Source organism: Podarcis pityusensis (genome assembly GCF_964106645.2).
Source record: "Podarcis pityusensis genome assembly, chromosome: 3".
Taxonomy (NCBI): domain Eukaryota; kingdom Metazoa; phylum Chordata; class Lepidosauria; order Squamata; family Lacertidae; genus Podarcis; species Podarcis pityusensis.
The window spans coordinates 14098918-14113739 of NC_138026.1; the positions used below are offsets into that span (position 1 = coordinate 14098918).

A 14822-nucleotide genomic window follows, 5' to 3' on the forward strand; every position below is an offset into this window, starting at 1 on the left:
TTTAAGAGAATTAGAGCCCCCATTCACAGGGCTGCCAGCTACTTAGTTGCTTTGCTGTACCTCTGCATGGTGTTTTAATCTATGTACTTATATAGGTTGTGTTAATTTGAACATGATTAACATATATATCTGAAATAACTGGTATGCCAAACATGTACATGACTTTCTTTGGGATTATGTTAATTCTCAAAGGCAACTAATCCATGATTAGTGACAGCGGTGTAATTTAAATTACGATTCACCCTCCACTCCCCCTTTCCTCCATCAGCTAGTACCTTTCGAACAAAAGAATACAATCAAGAAATAGGCTGGTCCACTCCAAAGATATCTTAAGGCTATGGTGCATAATTCATTTTAAACAAATAGGAAAAAAATATAAGTTTGATAGTACTCTCATATCAGGTGCGCTTGGTTTAAGAATGTGTTATGGGCAATTTACAAAGCCAAGATAATAAAAGAAGAAGGCCAAAATATACACCAGTAATTGGAATTGTTTGGGTCAAATTTCTGAGTTGCAAGGTCTCATGTGACTAAATTGTTCCACAAGATAGTTATAAACCCTTTCTTTCTTTCTCTCTCTCTCTCTCTCTTTCTTTCTTTCTTTCTTTCTCACAGATCTCATAAATATCATAGCTGGCTGTTGGAGGATTCTGAAGCAGAATAGGCCCCCCACAAATGAAAATGTTTTTCTTTGGGCTCAGCTAGACATCCCACACAACCCCCCCCCCACCCCCAGGGCCAATATGGATTCTTATAATGATAAGTGAAGATCACATTCTACTGAACATGCACATGTACATGAGAAAATTACTTTAAAACCATAAAGCATATTGCTGCTTATCCAGGGAGAATAACATTCGAAAGAGGAAGAAATGTAAAAAAATGAAGGTAGTTGGGCACTACATTCTGCCTTTAAAATACTTTTGACCCACCCACCTTGGGTAAACTTAAATATGCTTAACCTTCAGACACATCAGGCCCTCTTCAGCATCCCATACTGCAGCATCCAGGTTTCCTACTGAATTTATTTGCTTTCCCATAAGTACTGAGGCCAATATGGATTAATCTTGGATTGGAGCAGGCGTATTGGGTTTGTATTGTCCTGTAGCTGGCTTATATTTCTTTATACTGTTTTGTGTGTGTGTGTTTGTGTTTCTGCGTGCACACACACACACACACACACACAATCTCTGAGTGGTGCAAGATTCCAGGGAGGTCCAGGCACTTTATCCAGGGTTAATGTTCCCTTTTGAAAATGAGGTACAGTAGAGGCTATGGATTATTTACACATAGATACAACCTGAGCCTATGATGGCGGGCTTCACAACATTGACACTCCAAGAGGGTCTTGCTTCTGCCATAGCTGCAGCCACAGATTCAAACAGAGATCAACCACCGTGCTCTGACCCCCTCCTCCTGCTTGCCGCCTTTAACAGCCTGCAACCTTTCTTTGCATCTAGCGTCTAGCTCACATAACAGCAAAAGTCTAAAACTCTGCTTCAAAAAACTGGTTTTGTTTTCTAGCTAAGTCTGAGTTGAGGGAGGGGCCTCTCCCATTTGTCATCTGGCACAGACCCCACCCCTTTCCACTTTTGTTCTTCCTTTTGTTCTCCTAATGGCTCATCTCCCAGGCAACTGGCCTGGCTTCTATTATCATATTTGCTGAATCCAGGGGTTCAGTGTCTGGCACCCACAACTCATAATGCAAGGGAGTCTGAAACTCATAACCCAGGGGAGTCTGGCACCCACAAACTCAGAACAATACTAACTAACAACACCGGGAGATAATTCTAGGTTAGTGCTAAATAGCAAGGCAACACGACAAGTCTTCTCTGTCTGCTGCTTGAGCCAGGTGCCTAAATTACGTTTGGAGATCAACAGCTTCCAGACATTGCACAATGCCTATTACCTGATAGTTAGGAGGAGAGGGGCAAGTATTCATTATATTCTCCCCAGGTGCCCCTTTCTCCTGCCTCTCAACCACGAAATAGGTGACCACACTGCTGACAGTGGCTTAGAATGAGGAGAGGCTCCCTATCCCAGACATGTAACCTCTTGCACAGCATTGCTGATTTCCTGTGTGAACAGTGCATCCAAAACACTTGAGGAACATGTCTCCATGTCCAAAGGGCTTGTATAAACCATTCCCATTGCCTTTTAATATTAGAGAAATATACTCGGAGTCGAGAGTGGATTTCATGCTCTTTATTCAGCTCATAGTGGTGAGGAGGAATTGAAGTTCCCCCAGAATGTCTGCTTTATATACATTATTTACACAATGGGCCCCACATGACTGGCTGATTCTGGGATTGTCCTGTAGGCCAATCAGGTTGCGGATTCACTTCTACCTGGAGCTGGATTGGGTGGCTCCTGTGGACAAATAAGACTGCTGCATTCTGGGTCCTATTGTTCTAGGACCAATCAGACTGCTGCATTCTGAATCCTATTGTTCTAGGACCAATCAGACTGCTGCATTCTGAATCCTATTGTTCTAGGACCAATCAGACTGCTGCATTTTGGATCCTATTCGTCTCAGTACATAACAATTAGCCACTGGCATTATGATGTCCCTAGCTGCTCTTCTAACACTTTTGCTTTATGACACAGTGTGGGAGCTGCTGCACAAGAAAGCTCCCTCACTGCTTGTTTCATTTTAAAATGGGTGCCTCTGCAGCTGGAGACGAGAAATGCACTTTCAGCACAGGGGAGGCAAAAGGTCTGAAGTATTACATTGAGAAGGAATTGCTGCGCAGCAAAAGATGAAGCAGCACACTTCCACACATCCGCTCCCATTCCTGTCTCTTTGAAAGATGATAAAGATCATTTCTGATCTGAACAGACCTCTGCTAAGGGTGAACGGAATGATATTCAGATTTATTTTTTTGTGCTAGAAACTTCCTTGGAAGCGAGGCGTTGAAAGCCCTTACAAACCTTAATCCCAACTTTCCCCATTTCTTTCACTTCCCTTTTCTTCTTTAGTGGACATCTCCCCCCCCCCCCATTCTCCAGGTGATCTCTGGCAATCAGGGATCACACACTGGATATGATGACATCATGATTCTGTGCAGCCAATCAACTGTTTGCTGGCACAACAAATTGCAGATTGACCCTGTTTGGTTAGCACAAAAGCAGTGCTTCCTATACAGGTCATATGATTAATCCTAGCCAATCAGTGTATGCACACTCAACAACGATTTTCCCAAAATGCCCCCTTCTCAACTCAGCCCTATACAAATGTACAGCAGCCCACCACAGCATAGACCTTTGGAAGAATAAAGAACTACACATGCAACATCAGTGCTGATGACTGGTGTCCAATATTTTGTCATTACTTTTTAATTTTATTGGGTTTTTTGTGCCTATCTTTCATGGAAATAAAGCAATATTAAGCTACCTGCCAGACAGCAACGTTACCTCATCTTTAAATGTATTTAATTGCTTATATTGATAATTTAAATATTTCTTGTCAACTGTTTAGAGGTTTTATTACAGTCAAATGGTACATAAATGTTGTTAAATAAAATACAATTGAATAAATCATAATACCTGGGAGTCCAGTTAAAGCACTTTTCAATATAGTTTTTTTCCTCTCCTTTCTATTTGTGTGTTTATATAAGTTAGAGGTATTTATTTTTCAGAAAGTAAAAAACAAACAAACAATTAATGTGTTAAATTTAAATTAAGTGAGCTCCTTCTCACAAAATCGCTTTCTCAATTACCTCAATGGAGCAGACAGCTCCATCCATTCTTTAAAGTGAGTGTGCAGGCATCCCCAATATATACATTGCCAAAAGCATTTAATGAGGTTCTGTGGCAGAGATGAAGATATTTTCTGTTAAGCGTTTCAACAAGGCTGAGGGAAATGTAAATAGGACTGAAACATTTATCAGTACTAATCCTATTGGTCGCTAAAGAGCAGCAAAGTTATTCATCATTCCCCAAGATCTGCAGTGGAAATAAGGAATGCATTTGAACCACTTTGACATCATTCTTAGTCCAGAATGTTTCCCTAGCCCTACTCTATTTTAACTCTGAACATCGAGTTAAGCACATGTCATTTTTTTTTTTTAGTAAAAAAAACCCTGCTGCTTTTTTGCTTGAAAATCCTGCTAGGGTCTCTTAAGCTCAGAGACTTGTCATTTCAGTCTCGTTCACTTTTATTACATCCTGCCAGCTATGTCCAGATAAACTATAATGAAGGCTGCTGCTACCATTATAAGCCTCATCTTCTCTATCAACAAGCCTTCGGTACCATGGCCATTACGGGGAGCCTCAAAATTTGATCCACCATTGATGATAGGAAAGTTTAATTTGTGCTTGCCAGGCTGCAGAACTGATCTCTAAATGGCACATCACACAGGCTGTTATTTTGTCTCTTGGCGGATAGTTCCAAACTCCCTTTCCTCCCCGTCAGCATGAAGGTCATTCCCTTGAAGCAGAAATTAAACTTTAAGGAGAAATATAGAACCATAACAAACAGCCACGGGAATTTTTGGGTATCTATTCAGTCTCATGTCATTTGACAAGACATGTCTTGCTTGCGCAGAACCCCAAAGCACCAGTCCCTCCTGTGTACAGATGTACCTGTTATTATAAGTTCTAAATGTTTTGTTCTGATATTCATCTTGCTTTATACTTTGTAAACCTTCCCTGTATGTTTTCAATGAATGCCTGCCTCCTTCACAAATCAACAGGAGATCAAATGGTTGGGCCACTACCAGACCATCTTGGATTCACTTGTACCTATCAGCTGATGTTACATGACATTATCTCGAATCATAGATTCATATAGTTGGAATGGAATAATCTAGTCGAACCCCCTGCAATGCAGGAATATGCAGCTGTCCATTATGGGGTTCTAACCTGCAACCTTGGCATTATCAGCACCACACTCTAACCAACTAAGTTATCCAGGCTGATGTTCAGGCAATGATGGGGAAATCTAGTGTGTCATGGGAGTGATTTCATTTGTATTGGGGCTAATGGACCCACACATAGCTGCTCTGTTATGCCCACTGGTGTGGAGGGAGCAAAGCAGAATGTATAGACACACAAAATTGCAATTTTCCTGATGATGTGTAAAGGTAAAGGACCCCTGACAGTTAAGTCCAGGTTCGAACGACTCTGGAGTTTCGGCGCTCATCTCACTTTACTGGCCGCGGGAGCTGACATTTGTCCGCAAACAGTTTTTCCGGGTCATGTGGCCAGCATGACTAAGCTGCTTCTGGCAAAACCAGAACAGCACACAGAAACGTCGTTCACCTTCCCGCCAGAGTGGTACCTATTTATCTACTTGCACTTTGACGTGCTTTCGAACTGCTAGGTTGGCAGGAGCAGGGAACAAGCAACAGGAGCTCACCCTGTCGCGGGGATTCAAACCGTTGACCTTCTGGTCGGCAAGCCCTGGGCTCAGTGGTTTAGACCACAGCGCCACCCGTCCCTATGTATAAGACAACCCCTGTTTTTTTAAACCCAAAATTAAGAAATTAAGTTGTTTAGCTTTTGGGGGGAGGTCACTTCTGCCAATCGCTCACCCACCTGCCCACCACTGCTGATCGCTTGGCACAGCCACTGCCGATCACACACCTTGCTGCAGCCGCCAATTGTCTGCCCGCTCACCGCCCCCAACAGCACGCCCACCCACTTGCTGCAGCTGCCAATTGCCTGCCCGCCTCACCACAGCCGCCAATTGCCTGCCCAATTGCAGCAGCCGCAGCTAATCGCCAACAGGCCTTGCCGTAGCCACCAATTACCCGCCCAATTGCCGCTGCCAATCTCCTGCTTGCTGCTGCCATTAATTGCACATCCCCTCTCTGCATTCACTATCCATGTATAAGACGACACCCAATTGTTGCTTTTTTTTTTTTTTTAGCAAAAAGCATTGTTTTATACGTGGAAAAATACGGTACGTTATAGGGTGAGGCTGTGCAAACTGCTACCTGTAGAGTATTGAACAGCTCTGAGGGATCCTCCTCACAAGCAGGACAACATTTTTAAAAGTTAAATAAAGCTTGTAACTTTTAAAAAAACCTGCTGTCCTGTTGCTGTTTTTAAGAATTATAGTTTCCTTTTCCTTTTCCTTTACAAAAACAGGTTTTACAATAACAGTTAAACCCATCAATTACAAATGAAATGGGGGGGGGGAGAGTAGAAAAAGAGGAGGAAGGAAAAGGAGAGAAGGGGAGATAATAATGTGAAGAGAGTTTAGAAGACAGAAAAAGACTGTGGTTCCAGACAATTGTCCATTATTAACGCATTATCCATGGGCATCCTTCCACAACAGTCCATGGGAAGAGGATGGATGCCAATCATGTTCCTTTTTTGCAATGTTTTCAATAAAAGGATGTCAAACCTGAAGGAAGTATTCCTGGTTTTGAGTTTATGCAACGATCTTAAATGTTTGGTTAATTTTGCCATTAGTGGAACAGTCCAGAGCTGGTGATACTAGTGGTCTTGAAAGTCACTATTAGTATTTGCCCACTGTTAACTCTGGCTGCCGTGAACAGTAAGTATAGTTAAGTCCATATGGGAAACTCCAACTTCTGAGTTATCAAATATAGTAGTGTCCTCATCAGGTCTATTAGTAAGTATTGAGATGTAATCAAACAAATTTCATAAAATATCCACCCATTCACCCAAAATCTGAATGGGTGGGCACCTCCACCACATATGGAAGCATGTACCCATACCCCACCCCACCCTCCAGAAATATAGGGCTCGCTTAACAACAACAAAAGAATCATCCAGAGCTCTTCAATGCTGAACAGGCAGTATTCTGGGCAGCCTCACTCCTTGAAAAGCCCGTTGACCTAGAGAAAGAGATATTGAAAAACATATTATATTTATTAGGGCACTCCAAGCCCCAGGAAAGAAACACTGCCCAACCCTCCTATATATACATCTAGGTAACTGAGTGTGTGAACCAGTCGTCTGTCATGGGAAGTGGGGAATTCCCAACTTAGTTCTGAAGAAAAAGGGTTATATCGATGCGGCCCCAGTATCTGTAGTAATGGAGGTAGTTGAAAGGTTTGAGGAATGTGGAGTGGAATGACTTATCCCCCCCTCCCCAAGTTGCTGTGCTGTAGCAGAAAGTAGTGTCAAAACATTATTCCTGTTGTATGCTTCCCAGGGAAAGTGCCAGAACTACTGTGTCAATGTGATATGTAAAGAAGCAGCGTGGGAAGGTTTTGTTTTGTTTTGTTTTGTTTTGTTGATGTTTTGGTGAAGCAATGATGTATCCTCCAAATTATTACAAATTGGTCTTGGGCTGAATTTCTGCAACCTAGCAGCACACTGTCAATGTCTCTGATGCAGAGAGCTCTCTGAATAGACATTGTTTGTGTTCCTCTTTAAACAGCTTGGAGACAAATATTCTGAAACAAATAGCCTTTTAATTTAATTGGCTTCCAACTTGCAACCAAGAATAGAAAACTCAGTATGTGTCAGAGTTACTGTGAAAATTGTTGAGGTCAGAAGCTCAGCTGGTAGATCTCAGATCAGTCCACATTTCTTTCATGAAGCAATTGTCTGTCTGTCTGTGTATACACACACACACACACACACACAGAGAGAGAGAGAGAGAGAGAGAGAGAGAGAGAGAGAGAGAGAGAGAGAAGAGACAGACAGAGACAGACAGAGATACAGAGAGACAGAGACAGACAGACAGAAAGACATTCTCATTGTATTGCATTTTCCATCATACCCCCCGGAAGCAAGATAATTCTGCTTTAGAGTTCCAAGTGGCATTGCCACATGATTTGTCACTAGTTGGAACATGCAATAGCATCCATTTTAAAAGAAGCTGCCAAAACGAAAAGCTACATACTGTAATATTGATACTCTTGTACAGTGCCAACATGAAGTCAAATTAAGTCCAAAGCGATGTGGGGCCAAAGAAAGCAAAGGTGTCTTCCATCTCTTATGTGGAAGAGGGAAACAAAATTTGGGGGCAGGGGAATAATAGTGTCTCCCATTTCCAAATATACCAATCTAGCTCGACATTAAGATAGGTAGGAGTTATAGTCTGATGCTATGCACACTTGTGCTAGTGAATAAGCATTTCGGATCAGGTGCACTTCTGTGCCAGGATAATATCACATAGTGTATCATAGCAGAGTATATTACTCTTGCTACTCTAGAAATGGCTGATCTTGCTAGCAAACATTGTGACAAGCCATGCATATATGCGTCGGGGTAGGGTGCCTGGTGGATTGAGGATTAGTCACCTACACAATGGCCTGAAAGCACCACAGAGCCCTGCATAACCTTTTGCTAATGGTATTATAATTGACATGCAGCCTAGTAGAATGATCCCATTTACTTAACAAGGAGTGTTAAAAGGTGATGCTGTAGTTACCGCAGTGCACACCACTTTGCTTCCCACCTCCAAGATGTGCATTATCTCTTTATAGAATGGGATGCCCATTAAGTCAACCTTCTTCTCTGCAGTCAAAACAAAATGGAATTTGAAAATGGAATAGCAACAAGCTCCACTTACACCATGTACATTTAAAGGCAGCTGCATATGCCAGCTAAAAAGGTTCAACAATTTTTGATAACTGGCATAAAGCACCATTATGTGTCTCCTTTCACACATCTGTTAAAGAGAAATAGCACACACCAGTTCATTCAGAATAAAAAGAATCCCCTGTACAGTGGTACCTCGGTTTACAAACTTAATCCATTCTGGAAGTCCGTTCTTAAATCGAAACCATTCTTAAACTGAGGCGTGCTTTCCTTAATGAGGCCTTCCACTGCTGGTGCCCTCCCATAGTTCAGCTTCCATTCTTAGACTGAGGTAAAGTTTGCAAACCAGGACACTACTTCCGGTTTTGCAGAGCTCATAAACCGAATAGACTTCAGTTAGCTTCAGTTCCATGCAGAGACAACATTTTCTGTAGTTGCCTTAGCAGGGCCCTCTGGAGCTGTCCATGGTCATGTTCCTATCTGTACTGCCTTTGACTCTTCTTCCTGTGAACACAAACTCCCACAGAACTCTAGCAGCAGGATCTGGGCATTGGGATCTCTGGCGCTTCAGTTGCACTGCTGGGACACCTTGCGAACACAGGGAATGGATTGCTTTTCTAGAGCAGCACCTCGAGCTCGAGCTTTTTTTTTTTTTAAACGATATTTATTGAAAAAATAATAATTTAAATTACACAAAAAAAGACAAGACAGAAAAATAAAAATAAAAATTCTCCCCTTTCAATACCTTCTTTCTTTGACCTCCTCCTCCTCCCTTTTCTTGTATCCTCATTAATAATAATCGCAGCAAATCCTTTCCATAATTCATAGTATTCTGTCATTACATTACCTTAATCTATTTTCATCTTATCTTATAGAAAACCTTAAAGTTTAAAACTTAAATCTTATTTTTATCAACTTCTCCTAACCATAACATTCTTACCAAATTCTTTAGACATTTTTACAAGAGCCAAGTAATTTCATTTCAACATTTTTCTAGCATTCATCAATTTTATAGAACAATCCTAATGATAATAATAATAAAAAAGAAATAAACAATCCAATCTTCATCCAGCGTCCCTTCCTCCTGGTCCCGGGTTTTGTCAGTCCTTTTTATCCTATTAATCTAGCACATTAACCTTGTAATCTTATATCCGAGGCCCTCAAATCTCTTCCATGTCCCTTCCGCAGCTCTTCTTCATATTTTCCTTTCATTCGTGGGTGAGCTCTAGCTTTTAATTAGTCAATCAATTGGTTGATTTGGAGCTATTTTTCATGTGGATCTATGCCTAATTAATTGTAAATCAATGGAGAACTCCCAATTGTATCTTTCCAAACCCATGAGCAGGATGCGGGTGGCGCTGTGGTCTAAACCACTGGCCTAGGGCTTGCGGATCAGAAGGTAGCGGTTCGAATCCCTGCGACGGGGTGAGCTCCTGTTGTTCGGTCCCTGCTCCTGCCAACCTAGCAGTTCAAAAGCACGTCAAGTGCAAGTAGATAAATAGGTACCACTCCAGCAGGAAGGTAAACGGTGTTTCCGTGTGCTGCTCTGGTTTCGCCCGAAGCGGCTTAGTCATGCTGGCCACATGACCTGGAAGCTGTCTGCGGACAAAACGCTAGCACAGAGTGATATGAGCCAGTGGCGTAGCATGGATTGTCAGCACCTGGGGCAAAGCAAGTAATTTGCGCCCCCTAACCCGTGGATTTGCGCCCCCTAACCCTAACCCCCAGATGTTGCGCCCGGTGCGGCCGGCCCCCCCTGCACCCCCCACTCTACGCCACTGAGATGAGCACTGCAACCCCAGAGTCGTCCGTGACTGGACCTAACGGTCAGGGGTCCATTTACCCTTTACCTTTTAAACCCATGAGCAGGCAAAAGCCTGCCCACTCTCACCAATGATCCAAACTCCATGAGGCTATTGCTATGGTGGTGATATTTCTCCCTCTCAGAACAGGGGTGGGGGCTTGCAAATCACATCAAATGCAGCAGAAAAGGTAAACATTATGGACCTTTTCTGTGTTTAAAAATCAAATTTCAAAGGCACCATGCACAACTGCCCCCCTCCCCTCAGAGGTTGTGGGATTTCATCTCCCATTAGCTTCAGCATAGAATAATACTTGGGTCTTCAACTGTTTTTGGACTACAATCCCCATCATCCCTGACCACTGGGCCTTCTAGCTAGAGATGGCGGGAGTTGTAGTCCAAAAACAGCTGGAGACCCAAGTTTGGGAAACCCTGGAATAAGAGAATTGTAGAGTTGGAAGAAACCACAAGTCCAACCCCTGCAATGCAGGAATCTTTTGCCCAGTGTGAGGCTCAAACCCATGACCTGAGATTTAAGAGTCTCATGATCTACCAACTGAACTACCCCACCCATTGGTCAGAGATGATGGGAGCTATAGTTCAGAAATCTCTGGAGGACCACAGGTCAACCACCACTGGATTAGAGTATCAGAGTAGCATCACAGTAGGAGTGGGTAGAGCTACATTCAAAACCCTACTCACAGGGCTCCTTGGGCCAGGCAGGTAATTTGGGTCAGGTGTTCTCTCTCTTAACCTCCATCACAGGGTTGTTGTGATGATAAAATAGGGGGGTAGTAAATGTAAGCTAAGGAATCTGTCACCCTCCGGATGTTGCTGGATTTCAGCTACCACCGTCCTTGACCATTGGCCGTGCTGGCCAGGCCTGATGGGAGTGGGAGACCAACAAGATCTAGAAGGCACCACATTGGAGAAAGCTGCTTTATGGCACAATAATGTTATGCCTCGGTACTGATGTCCCCCCCACGGTGTGTGGATGGGATATATGAAAGCTTACGCTTGTGTTTGAAATTCTGACTTTAATTATAGTACAATGTGGCTGTGATACGGGAAAGAGCTGCATCTATTTAACGATGCCCTAATATTTTCCAACTTTGTGAAGGCTGCCTGCTGAAATTAGGAACAGAATGCAGTGCTTACAGGCCGGATACACTGTACGTTTGAATTTTTGCAGCTTCCCATTTCAGGCAGATTCAATATAGCAGGGGGGAAAGTTTGCCCATCATGGCATGCACATTTTCTGTGACATAAAGTGCAATCAAGAGCAATGAAGCACTGTATGCTAGGATTGTTTCCCATTTTATTTTATTTTATTTTATTTTATTATTATTTACATGTGGTTTGTTTGCTCTTTCCCATTCTTCTCTACATCCTTTCGCCTACATGGATCTATTCTTTCACTGTTTGCTGAAATGAAGACCTCCCTTGTCATTTTTCCTGAAGAAGAAGAGTTTGGATTTGATATCCCGCGTTTCACTCCCTTTAAGGAGTCTCAAAGCAGCTAACATTCTCCTTTCCCTTCCTCCCCCACAACAAATCTCCCCTCATTACATTCTTTGGCTCGTTGGTTCAGAAGAACGAGGATGAAGCAGCTTCAGGTGGTACAATTCCTTCGGTGAGCCCAAAACTCTTTGTGGTTTGACTCAGCAAGACATAGTCCCGATGAACCGTGTCGGAGCCAGCATAGATAAAGCCCTTCATATTTCATGCAAGGTCCCCTATAGTACCTCACTAATAGACAACCTTATTATTGTCTTTCACCATGGGCAGAATCCATCAAAACTTAGTCACAATGACTAATAGCTCAGCTGTTCTACAGTTCAAGCCAGGACATGGCCAGAGCAGTTAAATATCCATGGAAAGGACTGGAATCCAGGTGCTTCAGTGAGTGACTAGGGGATGAACAGCCTGTGTCAGCATGGTGGGGATAACAGAGAACAAAGATTTATCCCCTTGTGATTGAGTAATATTAACCCTCGGTGGGAGTTTGTCTAAACCTGTGAAGGTTAAAGAGCTATAGAGGGATAGGAAGGGATGCAAGCCCTCTACCATGTCTCCACGTGTTGTGGCTACTCTCAGACCTTCGCACATTGAACACAAATACTTGTTTGAATATACAGTGGTACCTCTGGTTATGAACTTAATTTGTTCCAGAGGTCCCTTCTTAACCTGAAACCGCTCTTATCCTGAGGCGCGCTTTTGCTAATGGGGCTTCCCGCTGCACGCTCGCCTCGACCACACAATTTCTGTTCGCATCCTGGGGCAAAGTTCACAACCGGGAGCAGCTACTTCCGGGTTAGCGGAGCTCGTAACCAGAAGCATTCGTAACCAGAGGTACCACTGTACTTTGAATCCCCTTAGGGATTGGGGACCTTGCCTTATCAAGCTTCCCAAAAGGACAGGGGTGTCTATGTGCCAAAAGCACATAGGAGTCCAAGACAGTTTAGTCCTGCTGGCCACATGACCCGGAAAACTGTCTGTGGACAAATGCCGGCTCCCTCGGCCTGAAAACGAGATGAGCACCGCAACCCCATAGTTGCCTTTGACTGGACTTAAACATCCAGGGGTCCTTTACCTTTACCTTTACATAGAAGTCCTCTTCAAACCTTTGTGCCCACTGTGCAAAGGTCTGAGGGGAGCCAGCATGCAGCAGGATATTGCTGGTAAGGCCAGCACATGTGCCTCTTCCTCTCTACACACTTCTAATCCCTGCAAGTTCATGCAAATGCACAAAGAGGACAAGATACTTTATTAACATCAATTTATGTGCTCCTATTACACATGAAACCAACTTTAATGACACCCATCTCTATTCTGCCTTGCTCAGACCACACCTGCAATACTGTGTCCAGTTGTGATGGCCTGGGATTCAGACTTGGATGCTGAACCTGAGGGATCCCAGCCTGCACAGGATTCCCCGCCGGGGCTGGGGCATGAGCCTGAAGGGTCCTCACCTGTGCTGGGTCCTCAGGTGCAGGCATCAGCTGAGTCTGCTCTGGCTCTTGAGGTGATGGAGGACCCATTGCTTGCAGGTGCTCCACTCTCAGCCCTGTCAGAGGAAGCTGAGGTTCAGCCTCTCCTGAGCTACAGAGGCTCAGGCCAGAGAGGCGGAGGGAACTAAGTTCCCGCAGGAGGAGTGCTCGCCTCCAGGCCAGGAGAAGCAAGTCACCAGAGGATCGGAGCCGCCCTATGCCTCGGGGCAGATAAAAGCCAGCCAGCCCCAGTCCCAAGTTGTGGGAGCAACATTGTTGGTTGCTAGTTCCTGCCTGAACCCTGTCCTGCTTTTCTGTCAGAATTCCTGACTTCACCCGACTCCCTGCCCTGCACCCAACTTCAGCTACTATGGACTGCCTCCACGTTGCACCTTTGACCACGGACTGGACTTGGACCTCGCCTCTCGAGTAACCCACGGGACCAGCACACCAGTTCTGGGTGCCACAGTTTAAGAAGGATATTGACAAGCTGGAATGTGTGCAGAGGACGGCAACCAAGATGATAGAGGGTCTGGAAACAAAGCCTTATGGGGAACGGTTGGAGGAGCTGGGTATGTTTAGCCTAGAAAAGAGGAGATATAATAGCCACCGTCAAATATCTCAAGGACTGTTACTGCCAGGAGTCCAGCCCTCGGCTTGATAACACAGTGAGCGCAGTTAATTAAAAAGGATGATTTATTGTCGAAACAAACAGATCACTCCGGACGGCATTAACACAGCCTCCGCCATCATGAATCAAGATGACCCTTCTAAGGGTCCCTTCCGTTTTCTAAAACAGAAAGTGAACTTATGAAGCTTACGTCTTTTTTTGCTTCCTGTCTAGCAAGCCCCCCATACACCGGCTCCAGGGAGAGATTGGATCAGCTCCAACCTCTTCAGAGGCAGGCTCGCCCTCCACCATTCTCTTATCAACTGGCATTCCGAAGGGCGGGGGAGCTGGCACAAGGGTATTATCATCTTGTCTGGCAGTTAACCCTCTCTCTTCCTGTCTACTTCCTTCACTGGGAGCTGGCTGGGCTGGCTCATCTGTGACAGTTACATGGAAGAGGGAACAAGTTCTCTTGCTCTGGAGGGTTGAACTCAAACCAATGGCTTCAAGTTACAAGAAAAGAGATTCCGACTAAATATCAGGAAGAACTTTCTGACAGTATGAGCTGTTGGATAGCGGAACAGGCTCTCTCAGGAGTTTGTGGACTGTCCTTCCTTGGAGGTTTTTAAGTAGAGGCTGGATGACCATATCCATATGCCATGGATGCTTCAGTTGAGATTCCTGCATTGCAGTGGGTTGGACTAGAGTCCCTTCCAGCGCCACAATTCTATTGCACGTGTTCTTGAAAGGCCATTGGCTGTCTCATAGGTAGTGCTCTGTGACCTGTCATCCTACTGTTTATGCCCATCTATTCTATTGTCATGGAAATATTTGGTGGTTCATAGTTCTTGGAACTTTAAATTGATGTGATGGCTCTGAGTGGCTCCCACTGTCCTTACGCAGGGGAGTTTTGCCCATAGAGGCAAGTGGCACGGGGCGGCAGGGTGCCAAGTTC

The 14822-nt window shown here is 44.1% G+C and overlaps 1 long non-coding RNA gene across 1 annotated transcript; it reads right to left on the reverse strand.

Annotated features, from left to right (window-relative positions):
- Nucleotides 1-11621: 11621 nt before the first annotated feature.
- On the reverse strand, nt 11622-14543 carry LOC308472745. The gene is made up of 3 exons (XR_013983699.1): nt 13240-14543; nt 12867-12994; nt 11622-11722 (listed from the first exon to the last, which is right to left on the reverse strand). It is a non-coding gene; the product is annotated as an uncharacterized lncRNA (long non-coding RNA).
- Nucleotides 14544-14822: the final 279 nt, after the last annotated feature.